Source organism: Trematomus bernacchii, unplaced genomic scaffold (assembly GCF_902827165.1).
Source record: "Trematomus bernacchii unplaced genomic scaffold, fTreBer1.1, whole genome shotgun sequence".
NCBI lineage: Eukaryota > Metazoa > Chordata > Actinopteri > Perciformes > Nototheniidae > Trematomus > Trematomus bernacchii.
In genome coordinates, this window is record NW_022987585.1 from 370,865 (window position 1) to 392,644 (window position 21,780).

Here is a 21,780-nt window from a genome sequence, read left to right on the forward strand (position 1 = left end):
AGCACTACTGATCCATCATCTGTGTGTCTGGATAAACCTCTGAATGGACTCTGTGCTCTTTTTTCTGGAGCGTTTACCTCGGACTATAGGAGCTAGCTTAGCATGCTAGCTGGAAACACGTTAGCAACACTAGTCATATTGAGAGTTTGATGGAAAGAGAAACGGTGTGTTTAACGGAGTTTGCAGGAAAAGGTGATCTAGTAAACATGAGGAAAGTCCAAATGCTGCTGTCGTTGAAGCAGCGACTCACTGCTGCTGCTGAAGATATATTTGCTCTGTTTGAAAAAACGATAGCAGAGCACGAGGAGGAGCTGTCTCTTTCCAAAGAGGAGAACGAGAGACTCCAGAAACTACTGGACGCTGTTTTACAGCCTCAGCTTCGGATACACAGAGCAGGTCTGTTCCCTTTACTCTTAATAAACACTTTAAAGCAGGGGTGTCCAAAGTACGGCCCGGGGTCCAAATGCGACCCGCTGGCCATTTTGAATTGGCCCTCAGCAAATTCAAAAAGTATAAGGAGATATGGCCCACAAAGGAAACTTGTGCTTTTCTTATATTGTACTAATTAAATATATATGTACACATATATTACACAGTAGTATTCATGTGTTAATAAGCCCACTTTTAAAATAAATTCAGTCAATTCATGTTGATAACATTTTCTAACAAATCTTAGTTGATAAAAAAAGCCTAATAACTTATTTACATAACAAGCTTGAAATAGACCCTTCATATTTCATCTTCTTATAATCACTCTGAGACTTCTGTGTTAAGGGATGAGCTGCCAACAAGATAAATGAAACCCTATAGAGAGCTGTGATGTAGGTTCAGGTGAGCACTGCAGCAGTCTAAAGCCCGCCCAAAATGCTCTCATTGGTTGAGACGTGATAATAACACGTTAACTTGCCCAGCCCTACTATTCATACGTTCATTAACACTTAACCTGTTAAGCACCAAGCCTGTTTTTCATGTTTCAGGCTCGAAAATGACATGCCCAAAACAAATGACTACAACTTAACTTCTAAAAGGGTTATATGAATAATTTCTTTTATCAAAGCAAGGTTACATCTGTGAGTTGGATGTAGAAGTGTCAGAATCAATATAGATGTTTTTTATTTTAAAGAAATTCAGATTTTACATAGTAAAAAACTGTCAATTATAGTGTCCGTCCAAAAATTCTTTTTTTACTTATAGTGAAAACTACCCTTGGATGATGGGTTAGTAGACTAAAAGCTTTAGGAATCCAAAGTACAACATATAATAAGTACCCTGTATCAAGATTGATGCAAAACAAGTGACATTTGACCTTTTTAGAGAGGTTTAGCCAAAACCACCCCACCTCTGAGGTGATTGTTAAGCCCGAGAGACCCCGGTACCGGGGCACTGCCGCAACATCTTGCAGGAAACAGTGTCTGAGGGCATGTTCATTTAATAAAACTATGAATGTTTTATATCCATGTAACGGGAAGAAACTCATCTAACTGATCTTTTTTTTTTTTTTTCAAAAGAAAACCCACAATGCTAACACTGAGCCTCTGAATTAGCAACGAGCGAAAAATGCTAACACCTTACTGCACCGAAAATCACTCACAAAACCTTATTATTTATCTTTTCACCACATCCAACACATCGATTCACATCGTGAGGTGACACAGAATCGATTGACACCTACATTACTACTGAATTATACGTATTTGCAACGTTATAAGCAAAAACGGACAACAAAACAGGTGACGCTAGGTAGCTAAAAATGCTAACATTTTTACCTTGGCTCTGTAGTCTCTCCAAAGTGGTCTTCAATGGCATTAAAACGATAAAAACGCTGCTGAAGTTAATCCATAGGTTAATCCAATGTGTCTGTGTCCCTTTGAAATGATTTCTGATAATCCATAAGCATTAAAACTGCTTTTCCGTTTCCAGATGTCAAAGCTAGAGATAGGTTCACTCTGATGGAAAATTACATGCGCGAAGCCCCCACCTTTTCTCTTCACAACGTGTGTGTGGGGAACTCCCCCTTCAATTCTATTGGCGCTAACGGTCAGAAAGAGGTGTCAACCATCAAAATCGAGCAAGGGAAGCCAGAGATATGGAAAATCCACCCAAATGCTGAAAAACAGGCTCAGGGCTTAACAGGTTAATGTTCCCCTTTTATAAATGTATTTTTAAATGATTTATTCATTGTTAAATGTATGTATTTATTTTTTCATATTGAGACAGAAAATGAAATAAAGGTAAAAAGAAAATAATACAAAATTACATTTTGGGTGTATTCAGATTGTGAGTTCCCTCTTATTTCATCATTTATAGAAGTGCAACCGTAAACATGTCCAGCAGTAAAATGCAACACTGACAATAATCAAGAAACGTCATAAATCAAACACTGACAGGGAACATTTTATTGCAGTATCATTACTTTTACATAAGAAGGTGCTGTACATTTTTCTGTTAATACTTGCGTACTTTTACTTAAAGGGGAGCTATCATGCAAAATGCACTTTTGTACGTCTTTTATACATGAATATGTGTCCCCGGTGTTCCAGGGAACTCACCAAGTGTCAGAAAACACAACCCTCTCTATTTTCCTCCATACCCAAATCTCTAAAAAAGGGGCTGCAACGGATCTGATCAAAATTGATCCAGATTTGAACACTGTCCTGACGTCAGGACGGTGGCGCTACGGCTATTGGGCCAACTCCACCAATCAGGAGGAGACAGCCATGGCCATTGCCGTTCGAAAGCGCTGGAGACGCTGTAGTACATATGCCAGGCCTGTAGATGGTGCTGTTCTCACAGAATCAGCCCTTGCAAAAACAGGGGTAAAAAAGTGCAAATTGAGTGAAATGAGGCATGGCTAAAATGCATGATCTGTTTGGTATTTTGGAAAAAAAAAAGTATAAATATGCCTTATATAGGTATGGTCCTACACTATATTATTATAATATAGCATGATAGGTCCACTTTAAAGGGGACCTAGTATGCAAAATGCACTTTTTGATGTCTTTAATACATAAATATATGTGTCCCCTGTGTGTCAGGAGACTCACAAAGTGTCAGGAGAGAGAGAGAGAGAGAGACACAGAGACACAGAGACACAGAGACAGACACATAGACACAGAGAGAGAGACACAGAGACAGAGACAGACAGACAATGTTTGTAACTGTTCTAGCGGCAAACACTTAAGAAAGGACATGTCAAGCTATGTGCTGTATCAGAAATAATGCACAGAGTGTTTTGGGAGTACTATGGTCTGTGTTTACATTAGCAAGCATGCTAACACTCAGAGCTAACGCTGTACTGGAGAGAATATGTGTAACGTAATGTCCTTGCGGTGAACCCTGCGAGAGAGAAAGGTTTGAGCTCCATACTGTTTCAGAAATAATGCTTGAAGTGGTTTGGAACATAATATGGCATTTAATCACGGCAGCATTTAGCTGAGTTTCTCCTGGTAGAAAACTCTCTTAGCAGGGGAAAGCTGAGTGACGCTACAAAGGGGCGTGGCTAGCAGCTGCCGATCCATTTAAACCAGAATCAGCCTTTTTGGAACAGGGCTGCAATAGAGGGCTATGAGCAGTATGAGGCATGGCTACAATGGGTGATCTGTTTGATATTTTAAGCAAAACACTTCACAGACATGTTTTGTATAGGTATGGCCCTACAATATGTTTTTAGTATTACCATTCTATAGGCGTAGTGTAGCTGTGAACGATCCCAAATACAATTCATTGTTTACATTGCAGCTAGTGCTAAACCAGAAGAAAAAACCTTTTTCATTTTTAACTGGAAGTGGAAGGGGGCTGGGCTACATAAGGTGAATTGAGCCAACACAAATACACAATAGGTGGGACTAAGAAAGATAATATGAAAGTATAAAAACAAAGGCATTAATTAGGGCTGCAAAATGTCTCCCATTTTAATGGTGATTAGATTTTTAAAAATGCTAACACTTAACAGTTTTTTCTGGCTGCGTGTTTCCTGTTTCCTGCAGATGTCCAGCTGCTGGTGGTGGTTAAAGAAGAGGTTCTCCCTGACCAGCAGGAGTGGAGCACCAGTCTGGACCAGGAGCACCCAGAGCCCCCCCCACACATGAAGCAGGAACAGGAGGAACTCAGGATCAGTCAGGAGGGAGAGCAGCTTCAGGAGCTGGAGGAGGCTGATATCACCAAGTCCACTTTCACTCCTGACCCTGTGAAGAGTGAAGATGATGAAGAGAAACCTCAGTCCTCACAGCCTCATCGAAGACAAACTGAACACATGGAAACAGAAGCTGATGGAGATGACTGTCGAGGACCAGAACCAGCCAGGAACTCAGATCCAGAGAGCAGTTTACATCCAAAGACTGAGGACGACACTGGAGACTGTTCTGAACCTGACAATGGAGATTCTTCTGAACCTGACACTGAACACAGTGCTGATTGGAAAGAGACCAGAGAACCTGCATCAGGCTCAAACTCACTGAAAAATAGACATGAATCTGTCAGTGATCCACGACGTAGTACTGAAAATAAGCCATTCAGCTGCTCAGTCTGTAAGAAACCTTTTTCACAGAGTGGAAATTTAAAGGCACACATGCGAATCCACACAGGAGAGAAACCATTCAGCTGCTCAGTCTGTAAGAAAGCTTTTTCACAGAATATACATTTAAAGGAACACATGATAATCCACACAGGAGAGAAACCATACAGATGCTCAGTCTGTAAGAAAGATTTTTCACAGAATAGAAATGTAAAGACACACATGAGAATCCACACAGGAGAGGAAATATACAGCTGCAATGTTTGTGACAAAAGATTTAAATGGCATGGTGTTTTCAAAAGACACAAGTGTGTTGGTCGTCAGTCCTCACAGCTTAATGAAATTCAAACTGAGGATAACGGAGAGGCAGAGCCTCCAATCAGCAGCTCAGCTGAACACATGGAAACAGAAGCTGATGGAGAGGACAATGAATACGTCTTATGACAGTTCACACATGAGAAAAATCTGTCTGACTTGATTAACATTGTTGCACAACATTCATATAAGACTTAAATGAACTCCATCTTTATCAACATAAGTGGACAATATGTTTAATGTTTTTGTCATACTGATTTTCTGATTTATACGTTAACCACTGACTGTTTTTAAAAAGCATAACATTTGCTTTGCAGATGATTTGCAGGTATACCTGCCTATAAAAGCAAATAAGGAATCTAGGATTGCCTTGCTTAGCTGTCTGAAAGACATAAAATCATGGATGGAAATCAACTTCTTGACTCAACGAAAACAAGACAGAGATTTTAATATTTGGTTGGACAGTGTGAACTCCTGGATGGCTTTTAATAGTGTACTCAGCCCCTTAGCCTCCTACAGCCGTCCCTCTGTCAGAAATCTTGGAGTCATGTTTGACAACTGTTTTAAATTTGACAATTAAATAAGCTCAGTTGTCAAGACAAGCTTCTTCCAGCTGCGGCTTCTGGGGAAGGTACAGATGTAGCAGCTTATTTAGGACAGTTTGAAACGCGAGGGCCGTGAACGGCCCGTGAAAGGCCAGTGATGAAGAGCCTGCCCCCAGTCTGACATGAGACCGCCCCCGTGATAAATAAATGTAATTATTGTGAAGCCAGCTGCAATGGATCATTGATCCACCAGGGGGTGCAGTGGGGTTCCACACTGGAGCTCATGTGAAATCAACTTCGATACAGTAAGCTGGATGTACAGTATGTCTGGTACTACTGTATAGCGGATCTTTGTTAAGATCCATATGTCACGGATAGGATCATAGTCTGTGCTAAATAAGACATGTAATCATTTACAAAACATCACCATGTTGTTATTTAACAAAATAATGTTGTTTAGTCGAAAAAAACGAACGAGAGGAAATGCAGCCCGGCTCTCGATTTTTAATCCTAATTTAATCATCGTCTTCACCACGATCATTTATGTTTATGTTCGCCGAATTTACATGAAATACTGACAAATATGAATATTCTGTATTCAACTTCATTAAAACGTTATTAACGTGCCTAAACTCAGTAATTCACTAAAAATATTTATATTTTAATGGAGCCTTGTCAGGCAGATCAAGATCCCGACGCGTAGCGGATTTTTCCCCACAATGACCAAGTCGCTGCAAATTATCCCGCTTATTACATGGCCACATTCTCAACAAAGTAATGAAATGAAATGCTTTTATGGATTTAGAAAATGTTTTTATTGATTAAAAAAATTGTTGTATGTATTGATTTAAATTGACATGCATCCGCTAAGAAAAATAGTCCGTTGTTACCGTTTTTTAAACAGTCTGAATGCTGTGTGTTTACACACCTAATGGCCCATCAACCACAGCTCTCTTCCCCCCCCCCCCTGATCTTTCTTCTCCAGCAGTTAAGTTAACTGTAGGTTACTCTGAGTGACAAGCTTACAGTTAGTGAAGTAACACTTTTTCTGTGTGAGTCACGACCTGGCTGTTTCATTCAAACATAACGCTCCAAATGCTACTGTTTCCACTCGGACTTCAATACAACTACACCATTGTTTGGTTTCCATGGTAGCGCGTCTCTTTATATATACAGTCTATGCTCTTTAGTAGCGCGCACTCCTTTCCTGTAAATTACAGGTCCAGCTGCTGCATGAGACAGACACTGAAAAGTATTATCATCTGAAATTAATCATTATGTTATTAGTATTAAATACATATAAGTATTTTTACAGCTTGTATTTAGAAATACTCTGTTGTAATTATTGATGCATACATGTGTTCATCCATTCAATGTGGCATCTGCTATAATGGGGTTAATGTATGATATTACTTAATAATACAATACACTATATAATATGTGACCCGCTCTATCGAAATCAGTCGGAAGTTGCAACGGCTCATTTCAAAATAAACGTGGATTTGCGTAAAAAACGAGGGTTCGGGTGTTTTGTTTGATTTTAAATAAACAAAGTCTTGGCTTTCAGAATATGAAACTTTTATTTCCAAAATCACACGATAAATACATTTGTGAAGCTTGTAAAGGGAAGATGACAGGCAGCTCTGACTCGCAATCTGCTCTTCCGCAGCGCCGCCCCCCTCCCTCCGGCTGAAATTATGAATGTACAGTAAGGCATATAGTAATCATAGATAACACGGCAGGGTCCGTTACAGTTTCTTTTCATCTGATTTCAAATAAACAAAGTCTTGGCTTTCAGAATATTAAACTTGTTTCGGCAAATTTAGATGATAAATACAACTATGAAGCTTGTAACGGCATAATTACAAGCAGAGAACGGAGTAATTTAACGTTACAGCAGGCATAACAACAGCCGGTGTTTCTCGTGAGTGTTTTCCCCGGGAATCAAACACAATATACACTTATGCAAAAATACACAAACACACATACACACATACACTCGCGAGCTTCCCCCAGACCAGTAATCCAAACGGAAATATTTTCCCTCCGGACTATTTTGATCATTTGCTCCGCTAATAATCAATCAGATCGATGGATTCCAGAGAAGAGGAAACTTTGAAGGCCTTTTTCTCAAAATGATGACTCGGTGACAGTCATTATATAATGTGACATATTTTCCTTAATATTTGGAGTACAAAAACAATCCTGATATCATTAGAAAGCTAGGAATCTCCTCTTTCCAACAGTGTATACAACTCAAAATGTGTCACTCATTACTGGATCAGCTGCTGCTTGAGACAGACACTGACGCTGTCAGAAGAGAGGGAGGACAAAGAGAGGCCAGGCTCCGTGTATTTTATTATTATATATAGTCGTTATTCATTAGTTTTAAAGCTCAATAAGGAAGATTTAAACTTTAACACACGTTGACCGGCGAAAAACTCTGCCCGGTTCCCTCGGCCCCCACCACATTGAATAAACAGAAGGCTGCTTTTGTGGAGGAAGTTACAGCGCTACGTACAGGCTCGGCATATGTACTGCAGCTTTTTCCAGCGGTATCCATAAATCTCTTAATTTTGACCTCAAAGTGCACCAGATTGATGCATTTAACTTCAATATAAAGAAAAACATCTTCTGTTGTAACAACAATAACATTATAAATAGTAACATAGCTGAACATGGTATTGCACATTTAGCTTTCAGTGTTACTGACCTGAGATGTTTTTATTACATGAATTAAGGTGACTGAGGCTTTTTAACATAGACTTTTCAGTGTCCCACATACCCACATACCGTTCACCATCCCCCACCCCCCTACTGTATGTTGATTTTTGACTTTGTTTGCCTACATGTAAATGGGTGGCATTTAGTACCTACCCCCCTCTGAGTGAATACCTGTTGACTTCACATCTTGTCACAAACTTTTTGGAAGACAAGACTGAGGCTATTTTTCATCTGTAGTTATTCCCTGGACAGATTTTAAAAGTCAATCTAAAACACATTTCATTTTAAACAAGTAAATACAATACATTTAAAACATGCAACATACATTACTGGGATACTTAAATAAAACAATTTAAAATACAGAACATTAAAACAAAACAAAAGAACATGTTAAATCTCCCAGCCTCACACTTTTTTCGATATCTACAGATCCGGAGCTTTATGAGGTCTCATGTAGCTACATTTGCAGATATACCACAGCATCGGGCACTTGAAGAGATAATTAATGTTAGACCAGGATGTAGAGGAGCAGTGTCAACCCTATACCAGACACTTCTTAGTCAGGAAGTAGTCAGCACAGAAAAGTATAGAACTGAGTGGGAGACAGAATTGGGTATGCCGATCACTGAGGAATTTTGGGAAACATGTTTTAGGAATATTCACCGGTGCTCAGTAAATGTTAGATTAAATCTGATACAATTTAAAGTTCTTCATAGGTTGCACTACTCAAAAGTGCGTATCAGCATTATGTAACAAATGTAAAAATCAAGCTGGCACCCTTACACACCAATTCTGGACATGCCCCAACCTCCACTCATTCTGGACTTCTGTATTTGATTTTTATTCAAAAGCATTTGACAAGCAATTGAAGCCTGATCACCTTGTGGCCATTCTGGGGTCCACGAGTGACACTGATCTGAACTATGGCAGTGACAAATGGCTGGTGTTTTTGGGTACTGTTTTGGCTAAAAAACTTATTTTGAGGTTATGGAAGTCTGATACTGTGCCTCCATTCGAGATGTGGCTGAGAGAGTTGGGTGAGATCCTCTACCTGGAGAAACTTAGATTCAAGAATGCAGGAAGGGGGAGAGTGTTTGATAAGGCCTGGGCTCCAGTGATGAGACACTTAAGAGGTCTGGGTGAGGATGAAGGTGTGGGATGAATGATCAATAATGTTAATCCTGTAACTTTTATCTTGTTGTTTTTTTTGTTTTTTTTTCAATTTGCTATGTACATTTTTTATTTTTCCTGATGGACTGCCCTCTTGTTTCTGGCATGAATATTGCATTTCTTGTTATCTCGCCCATGGATGTGTTTTAAAACCGCCAACAGCCTATTTGTACTAGTATGTTTTGAATCCGCTGTTTTGTTGTTACTGAAAATGGAAAATATGATTGCTTTGATATATCAATGCGGTTGGAACAACACATTTCTGCAATAAAAATATTCTTTGTTAAAACATGTTAAAACACAGGCAGTGGGCTGTAAGGAGCAGAAGATTGGGTCAGTGTTGGCAGAGCGTCTCCCCATCCCATTCAAATTCAAATTCTTGACTGAAAGAGCCTACAGTACATGTAAATGGGTAGCATTGCCTATATGCATTTGAAAATAATTAGTACCCCCCTCTGAGTGACTACGTGTTGAGTTCACATCTTGACTTTACTTCCTGATTTTTGGAAGACAAGACTGACCCAAGATACCTGTACATAGTGGAAAGTGAAATTGACATTGTCAAATTTAATAAAAATACAAAATAATGTTCACATTTGGGAACCGATTGGAAACATAGGACTCAATCTTTTGCTTCACATTGAGGGGAAGAGGCATTTTCCCATTGGTCCCAGTCCAGTTGGTTCTTTTCACCATTCTCATTCTTCATAAATATATTGAACAACTAAGGGTTAATTTGCAGGATTGATTGCTTACTTAGCCCTATATCAGTATATAGCATGAATAATAATCACACATCACTCATATTTGTTATGAATAATCATTTATCATTTATTAAATAGTAAGTCGCTTTGGATAAAAGCGTCAGCTAAATGCAATTTATGAAAGCTTCACTCAGGATTTTTTTTACCAAGTGTTTTTATTGCTCTTGGGGCATTAAAAACAAGATTTTAACTTTAGTTTTTTATATAATATCTGCATTTTCTCTTTTGAAAAACTAAGTCTTAGTTTGGCCATAGTTATTTAATATATAAAGACTATATATTATTGAATTACAAGATTAGATATACTTTATTTGATCTAAAATATTGATGTGTTCAAATGCTCTTCTAAACAAAACTGAAAGTCCAAGAAAAGTTGTCTTCCTGTTTTTGTGAATGAAGCGCCATCTCCTGGTTAAATCCTGAAATTGAAAATCTGGCAACGCACTCTTGGAAAATAGTGGGATGGCTTAACATTCCCAGATACTGGTCTTTGGCAGGTCTTAGGCAGGTAGCTGGAAGGTAGCAGGCAGGAATCTGGAGTCTGAAATAAGCTGCTCCACCTGTAAAAGTCTATCTTCCTAGTAAGGAATTTGAACAGCTAATCCACCTATTTATAACATCTCGTTTAGACTATTGTAACTCCCTGTATATTGGTGTTGATAAGTGTTTGATCCGTCGCCTGCAGCTGGTCCAAAATGCGGCTGCACGCCTTCTTACTGGGAAGAGACGTTATGACCACATCACACCCGTTTTGGCAGACCTTCATTGGCTTCCTTCCTGAGTTGTTGCACCCCCACGCTCCAGCTAGAGCATTGCGACCAGCTCAGCAAAACATGTTGGTGGTTCCTCGGTGCAGGAAAAAAACTTGAGGTGACAGGGCTTTCAGTGTTACAGCTCCCAGACTGTGGAACAGCCTCCCAGTACATATCCGGACTGCTGAGTCAATTGAACTTTTTAAATCTCAGCTAAAAACTCACCTCTTTGCACTGGCGTTTAATACTAGTTGAACATTACACTTTTACATTTGTATGTGTTTTTATATGTTTCTAGTTATTGTGCTTTTTATCATGTTTTTAATTATTGTTTTATTATTGTACTCCCATTGTGTTATTTTATATTGTAGTTATTGCCTGTACAGCACTTTGGTCAACTGAAGGTTGTTTTAAATGTGCTATATAAATAAATAAAGATTGAGATTGAACCATTTTATTTTGGATTGAGGGCTCCAAGTTTCCATATAGGATTATTTGATGTATAGTTCTTTATTTCTAAATGTTTTGTATCATTGCTATCCTGTTTTTTACATAAATGTACCTGTTATCTGATTGTTTTTGCTTCTGTAACTGTAAGGGAATACATTTGCCTATTTTGGCACCTGCAACCGATTAGCTAATAATCACAAATGTTCATTTCTTTGACCCCTTGACTCGACTATTTCTTGTTTAATAATCGTTACATGTCCTCAGGACCAAGTTCCCGTGTCCTGCCTTTAACCTGCTGATCACCCACTGCTCACTTAAGGTGGACTCACCTTTACAAGGGACCAGCTAGTCTTAGTGTCTTAATGCAAACGTTTTGTAAAGTGATGCTAGACCAAAGACGTGCTGTTGGGTTGTGTGCTCTCTGCAGGACGGGGTCTGGACTCAAAGATTGTTTATGAAATGAGAGCTTCATTCTGTTTTTGTTGTCCAAACAACGCCAACAGAGCGATACGTCTTCTTTCCAGCAGATGGCATAAATGTTACATCATCCAGTTCAACTGTCATCCACATATTAATGATTGAAAACAGCAATGTGTAAGATATGGCTAGTAATTGACTATTTCAACAGAATGTGAAGAGGTTACAGTCTTGAGGCCATGTCCAATATGTTTATGTTTTGTTTGATTAAATCTACTGAAATGAGCATTCAATGACTAAATTATTCTTAATTACTGTCATTACATCATGGGTTTGCATTGCAATATTAGAACTTATAAAACCCAACTTTATTTCTTCTAAGTTGCGGGTGTTCATTGTTTAGAAGTCCGCTGTGTTTCATCCAGGCGATTTTTGTTTGGTACTTTGGATCTTATACTGTTGGAAAGCCTGTTTATTTACCTTTCAAATGCTGCCACATTTGGAACATGCATTTGTGGGATGAGCAGCAGAGCTGAGTCTGTGGGGTGCGCCCATGAACAATGTGACAGATCTCTGCCAATGCCAAACAGCTTTTTTTGTCTGTTGACTCTTGTTTGGTGTTGTTTGGTGGATTGGATGATTAAAGTCTGATGAATAAAGACATATTGGCAACAATTTATTTATGAACAATGTATTAATTTAACAAGCAGCCTCAGTAGCGTGTTGAAGAACCAAACACATCCACAACAGCCTCTCCTCCTCATGCTGTCACCAACTGCTGTGGGATGGCATCCCATTCTTCAACCAGCATTTGAAGAGTGACCAACGTGGTTGTGTTGGTCACTCTGGCACGGACAGCAGGGCCAAGTTGATCCCACAAGTGTTCAATGGGGTTGAGGTCAGGACTGCAGGCAGGCCATTCCATCCTCTCCACTCCCAAACCTTGGAGGAAGTCTCTGATAATCCTCGCTTTGTCATCTTGGAGGATGGAGTTTTGTCTCAGACTGTTGAGATATGGGATCGCCACTGGTTGCATAATTTCAGTGAAGGGCAGTCATGGCAGGCTCATGGCAGCCGTACGAGACCAGATATTGGCTGCTGTGTGGCTTTGGCAGAGGAGATTTTTCAACTTTTTTATTACAGCAACCCACATACACTCAAAGAAATGATATGTTAGATTTACTTAATCTAGTTATGTCAACCGGCTGCACGTAACAAGGCTAAGTAAATAGGAAACAGACTAGTAAACTAATATTTACTTCTTGCATTTAAGTAAATCTTACCAAAGCATCTTAATTAAATGCTACATCATACAGTTATGTTGTATTTGCTTAACACAGTTATGTTGAATTTACTTAAATTGTTGTTTTTACTTAACACAATTATGTTGTATTTACTTAAAGTTTGCACTGATTTACCTAACACAGTTAGGTTGTAATTACTTAACACAAATTAGTTCCATTTATGTTGTAGGATTGTGTTATTTGCACTTAACATCATTTAATCCAAATTGCTCTATCAATATAAGTAATTCAAATGACTCCAACTCAGTAATTTGTATTCCGCTCACTTTATTTTAAATGTTCATTTTACACTTATAACATTGCATTTTGCAAACAACCATCTGAATTGCCACAACAATTCAACAACAAAAAAACACTTAACTCCAACAGCCCATTTGTGGTAGGTGCACATATTAGAATTTTAAAGCTCTTTGCGTAAAAAACCCATAACAGCTGCTGAACTTGACAGTGATGAGAAACACGAGTGACTCAAGAAGTTAACATGTGGGCTGAAAAGCTACAATAATGACTTATTATCTGAACATTTTATAAAATGCAACTTTACTATGAAGTATGGTGTTTTTATGTCTTTCCAAACACTTAGATGAAACGCATCACATAATATTGCTCAAGCACATAATGTGTTACAGTAGATCTTTGCCTCTGTTATACACATGAACATATGTCTTGAACTTTCAAAAGCAGAAATACAATTGTGAGTGTCTGTGTGTGTGGTGTGTCTCTCTGTGTGTGGTGTGTGTCTGTGTGTGTCTCTGTTTGTGGTGTCTCTGTGTGTGTGTGTGTGTGTGTGTGTGTGTGTGTGTGTGTGTGTGTGTGTGTGTGTGTGTGTGTGTGTGTGTCTCTGTGTGTGGTGTGTCTCTGTGTGTGGTGTGTGTCTGTGTGTGTCTCTGTGTTTGTGGTGTCTCTCTGTGTGTGTGTGTGTGTGTGTGTGTGTGTGTGTGTGTGTGTGTGTGTGTGTGTGTGTGTGTGTGTGTGTGTGGTGTGTGAGAGAATGTACCGAGATGGAAATGAACTGGACGTTATCTCTGTCACAGTATTTTGTCCTTGGGATTACTCTTGTAATCTGTTTTTCAGAACCTGCACCTTGGTTGACAGTCTGTTGCCATCCAACCCCATCAATACTTTTTGAATGAATTCAAATGTATGTTTCAGGTCCTTGGGGTAGCTCAGATTGAGGCTGTAAATCAGTCCAAGCAATACTGCCCATCCATTTGCCAAGTATTTCAGCTCTCGCAGCACTCCAACACCCTCGATGATGACGCCCGGGTTCTGCTCCTTCGTGTTTCACGAGATAGAGTCCCAATACCATTGACTCCATTTGGGTTGTTGCAAGTTCAACATCCTAAAGTGGGATTAGAACATAGTATTCATGATTATCAGTATGAGAACCCTGACACACATCATTTTATAATATGAAACAAATGAGCAAATCCTTTTATTGGATCCATTGTAAATAAATACATGTAGTTGTAAATGTACATGAACAATATAACCAAAGTAGCAGCAAATACTTTGAATAAAAAACAAATTCAATTATTTTTATTTAAAGAGGACATATTATGCAAATGTTCAGGTTCAAATTAGTATGGAGTGTCTCTACTTTAAAGAGTCCTCTCCTGCTGATGTTCAGGTGTATATCAGAATGTAGTGTCTCTACTTTAAAGAGTCCTTCCTGCTGATGTTCAGGTGTATATCAGTATGTAGTGTCTCTACTTTAAAGAGTCCTCTCCTGCTGATGTTCAGGTGTATATCAGTATGTAGTGTCTCTACTTTAAAGAGTCCTCTCCTGCTGATGTTCAGGTGTATATCAGTATGTAGTGTCTCTACTTTAAAGAGTCCTCTCCTGCTGATGTTCAGGTGTATATCAGTATGTAGTGTCTCTACTTTAAAGAGTCCTCTCCTGCTGATGTTCAGGTGTATATCAGTATGTAGTGTCTCTACTTTAAAGAGTCCTCTCCTGCTGATGTTCAGGTGTATATCAGTATGTAGTGTCTCTACTTTAAAGAGTCCTCTCCTGCTGATGTTCAGGTGTATATCAGTATGTAGTGTCTCTACTTTAAAGAGTCCTCTCCTGCTGATGTTCAGGTGTATATCAGTATGTAGTGTCTCTACTTTAAAGAGTCCTCTCCTGCTGATGTTCAGGTGTATATCAGTATGTAGTGTCTCTACTTTAAAGAGTCCTCTCCTGCTGATGTTCAGGTGTATATCAGTATGTAGTGTCTCTACTTTAAAGAGTCCTCTCCTGCTGATGTTCAGGTGTATATCAGTATGTAGTGTCTCTACTTTAAAGAGTCCTCTCCTGCTGATGTTCAGGTGTATATCAGTATGTAGTGTCTGTACTTTAAAGAGTCCTCTCCTGCTGATGTTCAGGTGTATATCAGTATGTAGTGTCTCTACTTTAAAGAGTCCTCTCCTGCTGATGTTCAGGTGTATATCAGTATGTAGTGTCTCTACTTTAAAGAGTCCTCTCCTGCTGATGTTCAGGTGTATATCAGTATGTAGTGTCTCTACTTTAAAGAGTCCTCTCCTGCTGATGTTCAGGTGTATATCAGTATGTAGTGTCTCTACTTTAAAGAGTCCTCTCCTGCTGATGTTCAGGTGTATATCAGTATGTAGTGTCTCTACTTTAAAGAGTCCTCTCCTGCTGCTGATCAGGTGTATATCAGTATGTAGTGTCTCTACTTTAAAGAGTCCTCTCCTGCTGCTGATCAGGTGTATATCAGTATGTAGTGTCTCTACTTTAAAGAGTCCTCTCCTGCTGATGTTCAGGTGTATATATATATATATATATATATATCTGTGTTTGGCTATGTTTCAACTTACCAAATATTCCTTTATGAAGCTCTCGGAACTTTCATTCAAGTAGACGCAGAGCGCTTTAAGGACACAGTCCCGTCGTGTTTCAACTGTGGGATCCTGAGGGACAAACACATTTTCAAAATCTTCACACAAGAATACTGATTATGCTTGTGTGCTGATTTTTGGCAAGTCAAAGAAAGGGGGTCAGAGAGGTTAAAATATATTTATATGAGAGGGACAACAAGAGAGAGAGATAAAGAGAATATGGTGTTGCAGTGCCCAAACTACACAATTTATTACAACTACATACCTTGTCCATGGCTGCCATGATCAGGCCCAAATTGCGTCCTGCTGTTCCCCCCTTCTTTTTGAAAACCTTCATCAACTGAGACGAATGGCGATCCAGTTGAGACATGAAGGTAGGCAGCAGCGGAACGGTGGTGATGCGGGTGAATTCTGCGTTTACCTGCAACACATTGTGATACAGGTTCAAATGTTTTGTTTAAAGCTAATAATATCCATCAAGTGTCATAGCAGAAAGGACAGGACATCTACTGGTGTAAACCAAACAAAGAATTTCAGCTGAGGTTCTTTTCTTATACATGTGCATCTATTAAAATAGCTCTGCACTTAATACAGGTAAAGATTCAACATGACATCTACTTAAATGTGTTTTAAGAGCATTCCATGTTTTGAAAGAGCATGGGCATTCATAGTATGTGCATGGATATGGGTGTCTCTGACCAAAATGGCCGTGTTTTAATTTATAGTGCTTCAGTAATTGGTACCTTGTAGATTGAGTCTCAGTACACTGTTTGCATCTCCACATTCAAAACCTAGAGAAAAAGAGAAATGTGTTAATGATCCAAATGTATTGTAAATAACAACTATTATTGCAGCCATTAACATAATTCAGGGTGTGAGGTGCAGGATATAGCAACCCATTACTGGATCTTAAGCAGTGGTGGAAAAAGTACTCAGATCCTGTACTAAAGTAAAAGTATAAATACTCCATTACTTGCTATAGTCCCAAGTTCAAAATAATACTTAAGGTAAAGTTCCAAAGTGTTATTAGCCAAATATAATAAAGTATCAAAAGAAAAGGTACTTTGTGCAGAAAGCCTTTTGTAAAAGGGTTGCATCATAGAATAAAAATGAATGTTCTTATAATAAAAAATCTACATATATACAAGATTTTTTAATGTTGTGATTTGTTAATATAGAGCATATTTTGGAAATAACTGAGTAAATTAGTAGTACATGTATATGAATATAAACATTATCTAAAAAGGTAACTACAAGTGTCAAATAAATGTAGTGTTGTAAAAGTACAATATTTCCCACTGAAATGTAATTGAGTAGAATTACAGAGTAGCAGAACATGGAAATACTTTTCCACGATAAATAACTGTTTAAACACAAGCAGTTGCCACGGCAGGTAAGTGGCAACTGCCACACACATTCGCTTGGCTCGGCACCTAGAGTAACACCCCTTCAGCAGCCGCAGTTGTCTCAGCAAATAGAGTGGCGAAGTCCCTCCCCTTCCGGTTGAGCCCCATGGGACCTTATTTCGGAAAAGTTATGCATTGAAGTCAATGGAGAGAGAAAGATTATCTTTCGATCCCGTTTGAATTGTGCCACGAATTACACATATGATGTTTGTCAATTTAAAAGATAATTTTGCAAGTCAAAAAAATTAAAATGTGTTGTAAAACTGTGAAGTAACACATTTGTTTGTGTGAAAGGCTCAATGAACTACATCTCTGGTCAACCACACACGTCACCAAGATGGCCGTCACTACTGTCTTGTCAACAAACGAAATGAAACACGTCCTGAAGAATGTCATGCAAAGCCTGCCTTCCTTTGATTCTCTCTGAACTGCCTGGTCGTTTTAATGTTTAATGTCAACCATTTGTGCAGATAGCATGAAGTAGAAAAGATCGCCGATGCTAACGTTAGCGTTAGCATTTCTCCCCCGGAATTAAATGGTGTATTATAGAATGATCACACCGGTGACAGTACTATTCAAAGGGTTCACGAAATATGACTACTACTCTTACTGTTTAACATTTTGGGTTACTTAATGTTACTTAATGTTAAGGCTAATAAAAATGACAAGGCTGTAATGCTAACTAACGTGCTAGCTACTAGCTAGGTAGCTAACTTGATCAAGCCACTCCTGGTCGTTTCATCAGACGGGAAGCAAAAGAACGAGCAAGACCCATTGCTGGTATAATAACAACCTGGTACTAAGCACACAGGCATCTTGTTAAAGTTATCTTATCTTAGCCAGCGCCATATAGATAGATTATATCTATATTGCGCTGATCTTAGGTATCTGAATGGTGGAGGTAAACAATTGTGACATCACTTACGCGACTCTGGGATTTGTAGTCTTTCTAGTTACGTATTTTTCATAGTCTTATATTTCAACAGTTTTACGACAAACTGTGACTTTTTTGACATGAAAATAATTGTTTAAGATTGACAAACATCATATGTGTAATTCATGGCACAATTCAAACGGGATCGAAAGATAAGTTTTCTCTCCCCATTGACTTCAATGCATAACTTTTCCGGAATAAGGTCCCATACCCCGGAAGTAAGTGGGAGGGACTTCGCCACTCTATAGTGGCATCTGCGGCTGAAGTACCTGCCACTATTTAATCTTGCTCTCTCTCTCTGATTATTATAAAGAAACACGTTTTCGGGTGAATTACATGTCTATTTAAGAGCTGTCTTAATGGAAGATGTGCTTGTTGAGTGTGTTCCTGTACATGCTTTAAATAATTCACACTTTGATATTCCTGGCCGACATAATTAACGTAACGACCAGGCACGGCTCCGGCTGACGCAACAGTACAGTGCACAGATGGGATTTTTATTTCTTCCAAATAAGCTTTACAATTGAACAAAAAAACCTCCCTCAGGGCGTTACACTTGATGAAGTTATTTTTAATAGACTTAGAAGACCTTAACCGACTATGACCTTTTTGGCACTGGAGATGTTTGCAACCAGGCTCTCAAATCTTTAAATCAAGCACATTTAAAAAAAAAAATTTAAAAAAAAGGAGGGAAAAAACGTGTCCACTTACTTTTGGTAAGAGCTAACATTACTATTATAACCACATCAAGCTAAAATCATTAAATACATAACGATTGACTTATACAGACAAAGCTTGAAATGTCACCTCTTTTGTGACATATTCTAACACTTTTAAGTGCAAGGGAACATAATTAAAAAGTGACCGTTAAGCTAGCTGTTAGCTAGCTGTTAGCTAGGCTGCACCGCTTTTCAAATCTATCATCAACGTATACAGTTGGTAGCAGGGAAATCAAAAATACACATCAACTTTTGTATTTCAGGGACCGTTTGTGTTTAATATATGTTAATATTTAAGAAACTTACCATAACATCGCAGGATGGCACAGGAAAGGGAAAAAATGCGGTTCTGTCATCTCACAGGATTCAAATGACACATGTCCCCGGTCTTACAGCGCATGTGCTGAGAAAGTACGGCAAGCACTTTGGGACAATCAGTGCGTTTTAAATAACTTTACCATTTAAATACAACACAACATGGTAATGTAATCCCAAAACTTTGAACTTTTACATAAATGCAATTAAAGTCTCTTGATTTAATTGTAAAAAGTGCATTTACTTAGTAGTTTCAATATAAAAAAAGCAATTAATGCAAACAACATCCATATTTCATTTCTAAGAGTGTACTCAGCTCCCCCACAAATGCATGTTCCTCACAAATGTGGCTTAATTTGAAAGGTAAATATACAGGCTTTCCGACGGTATAAGATGTATTGCCATGAAGCATTGTTACAACAAATAAACAATCTACCAAACACAGATTTACTTTTTGTATTAAGTTTAGTTACCCTCAAGGGCCGGTTGAAACTGAGAGACCATATACATGAATCTCTATCATGTCACATAATAGCCTATGCATTGGAATATTATTAGTTTTAGTAATAACTTAATAAATAACTACATCTGAAAGCATAAATCTAGGGAAATTCATTGCAAGCTGTGTACAACTATTGTATAATTTGCTTTAAAAATGATGTTGGTAACAATAACACATGGCTGTGCATTGGTACTGTACGTGGACACACAAATACATTGTGGGCACACACACTGACCTTTCTGTGTTTGCATAAAATAAACCCATTCATGTATTAGATTATAGATCATTACTCATCCATCAAAGATTAAAAAAACCCCGTCTATTATCTGAATTTGGCTATTTGATATTCTGAAAGCCTGTTTTAAATTGAGATCGGAGAGAGACCCACTGGCCCGGAACCTGCCATGTGACTATATCAGCACTGATTTCAGCCTGTCACTCATTATTTCAACAAGGAATCGAGAGGGGGAGCGGCCTGGAGGAGGAACATGAGAGCAGACCGAGATCGCTGAAGTTGTCATGTCTCCTTAACAAGCAAATAAGAGGTTCATATTGTGAAAGCAGAGACTCTATTTGCTTATAATCAACACACGCTTTTGACACAAATCCGTGTTTGTTGCCACATTTGACTGTTTTTGATGAAGCGGGTCACATTCTGGTGAGAATGCAGGCTGCCTTTAACTCTTGGATTTTTTTATGGGCTTTTTGGACGGCTAAGGCTAGCATACTTGGCTCCGTTTTTTGTGTTGAAATGTTGTCGTGAATTGTATTCCTTAAGGCACTGCCTCGTACTGGAGCTAATAAAACATGCCGGCTCGTCTCCATTAAGCACAAACGTGTTTTTACGTTCTCATCCCTCATAAAATTGTCTTACCTTTGGCATCAATTGTTGGTACTAATTCCCTATTACTAAGAGTGATGCTGCTGGAAACAATTTATATAGAGACGCTTTGGGGCGCATTAAACAAAAATTAGATTAATTGTAGGACATGTAATTTCTTGATACCATCTTTAAAGTGGCAGATATCAAATAATATATATTCTTTACAAGCTCTCCTGGCCCACATAAAACTAGGTAGCGGGTTGGTATTGGCCCGCCAGCCTTAGCTTTGACACCCCTTATATATAATGCCTGGTATTTTTAGGTCACTGGGTCCAGTGCTGTTATACATCCAGATGCTTTCCACTTGAAGAATGTGTGTGTGTGTGTGTGTGTGTGTGTGTGTGTGTGTGTGTGTGTGTGTGTGTGTGTGTGTGTGTGTGTGTGTGTGTGTGTGTGTGTGTGTGTGTGTGTGTGTGTGTGTGTGTGTGTGTGTGTGTGTGTGTGTGTGTGTGTGTGTGTGTGTGTGTGTGTGTGTTGTGTGTGTGTGTCAGAGGGCCCTGTGTGTGGCAGCAGGCTGGCATTGCGCCCCCCACTGAGCCTCGTTCTCCTCGGGGTGCACCAGGTCTTTGTAGGGGATGTGCAGTTTGAGGACACAGTACCTGCGGTCCAGGTCCGAGTCCGGGCTCGGGCAGTGGTTGGAGTACCCGCGGTACTTTTCCTGTGTGCAAAACAAACACAACGTAAAGACACAGGTCGAAGCTCCAAAGTGTTTTTTTGTGGAGTGAAATGACCCAGAAGAGCTGTCTGAACTATCTAGGTGACAGGAGAGGAGCTGGAGTAAAGTGCTCCTTCACATCTGTCCGTTATCCCATGATGTGTCGGAGATTATGAAAACACCATAGTTTGATCCTTTGGTGAACATAGATGCAATCGCTCAATTTTTAGAAGAAATTAATATAGAGGTACTAACATAGATAAGGTAAAGATTACATCATATGTTTATTTCAAACAAAGATATTTTATTGATGCCCAGGGGACGATGGATATTGTTTTATCTGCTCCATTTATAGAATAAATTAACAGTAATGTGCAGATTTAGTCTCGTGAGAAATGTATTTGCTGCTAATGTTCATTTTTAGTTGTATTATATTTTAGTTTTTATTCTATCTTCTAAACATCACACTGTGGCGGTCCGCTACTGAAACCTCTTTAATGTTTAAATTCATCGGAATCATTTTGATTGAGATACTTCATTTGAAAATGCTGGTTAGATAATTTCAGTT

General features: G+C 38.8%; 1 long non-coding RNA gene across 2 annotated transcripts; it reads right to left on the reverse strand.

Annotated features, from left to right (window-relative positions):
* Positions 1-14,266: 14,266 nt before the first annotated feature.
* Positions 14,267-19,220, reverse strand: LOC117480855. Of its 2 annotated transcripts, XR_004555689.1 has the most exons (5): positions 19,164-19,220; positions 16,542-16,589; positions 16,064-16,219; positions 15,778-15,870; positions 14,267-14,296 (listed from the first exon to the last, which is right to left on the reverse strand). It is a non-coding gene; the product is annotated as an uncharacterized LOC117480855 (long non-coding RNA). The 2 variants fall into 2 exon arrangements; XR_004555688.1 differs by lacking the exon at positions 19,164-19,220 and having other exon boundaries at positions 16,542-16,827.
* Between the last annotated feature and the right edge of the window lie 2,560 nt (positions 19,221-21,780).